This window comes from Parus major, chromosome 13 (assembly GCF_001522545.3).
Source record: "Parus major isolate Abel chromosome 13, Parus_major1.1, whole genome shotgun sequence".
Classification (NCBI taxonomy): domain Eukaryota; kingdom Metazoa; phylum Chordata; class Aves; order Passeriformes; family Paridae; genus Parus; species Parus major.
Window position 1 is genome coordinate 9,925,665 of NC_031782.1, and position 2,028 is coordinate 9,927,692.

General features: G+C 55.0%; 1 protein-coding gene across 2 annotated transcripts in view; it reads left to right on the forward strand.

The window, feature by feature from the left end:
• Positions 1-1,559: 1,559 nt before the first annotated feature.
• The window catches only part of FSTL4 (follistatin like 4), a 198,008-nt gene continuing 197,539 nt past the window's right edge, over positions 1,560-2,028 (forward strand). For both annotated transcript variants that reach the window (XM_015642031.1, XM_033517683.1), the window contains exon 1: positions 1,560-1,605. The gene's annotated coding sequence lies outside the window, so the exon portion shown is untranslated. The remainder of the gene's footprint in view (positions 1,606-2,028) is intronic.

Here is a 2,028-nt window from a genome sequence, read left to right on the forward strand (position 1 = left end):
CTTCAGGAAATGGACAAGAGTTGTCTCTACTGATATTATTTCCATTTTTTTTTCTCTCAGGGAAGAGAAAAAGATCTCACTGAAGATATCATATTTGTCACTGATTAGATTTCAGTGTTATTTTTTTAAAACCTCAGATCTCTTAAACCTATAGGGCACCTATGAAATACACACTCATTTCTTCCAGGACACTTTGCAAAGACCTCTGTTATGTTGCCTGGGCACAATTCACAGTGGATACTCCTTTTTGAAAATTACATTTGTGATACATTTTTAAAATCCAAACCTTAAATCTGCAATTTTAGATCTTCCTAAAGAAGGAAACCACAAAATAACAAATCCTTACAAGCCTTTGTGCGTGTTTTGGGAGAACAAGTTCCATTTATTTGCAAACGTTGAAAATATTTTAGTGGTATTGGATTTAACAGGCCAGAAACATAGGTTCTGGAAAACCAACCAGTCTGATCACTTGGTATTTCCTGCAAGGAAAATAGAAAATAAAAAATAAAATCCCCCAAATTTAGTCATGAAAGAGCCCCTTCTGCAAACTTGTGCTGAATTTTGTGGAATGATTTTTTACTAAACACATTTTCTCTGAAACTTAGACCCAGCTTCCCAGAGCAGTCCACGTCTCTTTAACCATCAGAACTACAGGGTCTTGTCCTTTTCATGATGAAGCCAATAGCAAATCCAATCTAATTCTGCAGGGTCCAATTGTAAGACTCTTTACATGAAAAAAGACAAAATTTGATGTTTTATCAAGTCTTTTAAGCTGATTCTCTCCTGTTGCTAATTCTTAGTGCTTCATCAGCTTTGCTTAAACCTCCTTGCAGCTTTTGGAACAAATACCCCACATAGTCTGGTTCTGTACTCCTGCCATGCCTCCTGCTCGTGCAAACATCCCTGTTAAAAACAAGATAAGCAATTATTATATTATATATTTTTTTGGTTATTGTTTTGTTTGCAGGTTTTTTTGGTTGTGGTTTTTTTTTTTTTGGAAACGAGATGAAGGGCAAGAGGAGGGTAAATGAATTTTAATGTTTGCCTCTCTTTATAAACACTGTTAGGCAGGAATAGAAGGCACACCTCCAGAACAGCCCAGTGCCGTGCAGTGCCTGCTCTGGCGGGTCACGGCGTCCCACGGCAGACAATGCGGTGTCGCACGGTGTCAGCCCCGTTAGACGGCCCGCTGGAGCCCGGCTCCGAGCGGCCCGGGAACGCTCTGCCCCGCATCACCTCTCCCAAGCACTTGGCTGCCGGGGGCGGTCAGAACGAGGGGCTCCGCTGCCGCAGCCCGAAGCAGCACCGGCCCCAGCAGGACCCCCCGGCGCTCCTCTCCCCCGAGGACAGCGCGCTCCCGGCCCCGCTCCGGGACAGCCGCGGTTCCGCCGGCCCGCAGCGCCCCGAGGGGGCCCCCCCGGCCCCGGGGCGGTCCCGCCGCCCGCACAGGTACCGGGATTGGGCGGAATATACAAATGCAGCGCTGACGTAAGGCGGCTCCGGCCCGGAGAGCAGAAATAGGGCCGGGCCGGCCCGCACCTCGCACTGCCCGCGCCGGCCCCGCCGCGCTCCGCCCGCAGCCCCCGCTGCCCGGCTTCTCCCCAGGTGAGTGCCGCCCCCGCCCCGCGGGCTTCCGCACGGGGCCGCGTCCTCATCCTCGCCCGCTTGTGGTACCCTGGCTTCCCTCCTCTGTACGCTCCGCGGGAGCGCCGGGCGGTCTCCGGGTGCCGCCGCCCGCCGCGCCCCGCCGAGCGCTCACTCCGCGCCCGCGGGGCCGGGGGAGGTAACAGGTGTGTGCCCGCCGCGGGGCCGGGAGGACGGGCTGCGAGCGGGGGACCTCCTCCTCCTCCTCCTCCTCCTCCTTCTCTTTACCTCGCGTCCCGCACCGTGGACATGCCGCCCGTGGGGTGGGATGGGGCGGACGCGGCTGCCGCAGCGCTCGCCCTGCAGGCCGCCCTCGGCGGGCGCGGGTCCCGCGTGGGGCCGCTGGTTCCCGGCGTGGCCGCTGGGTGGTGCCGCGGGCCGGGC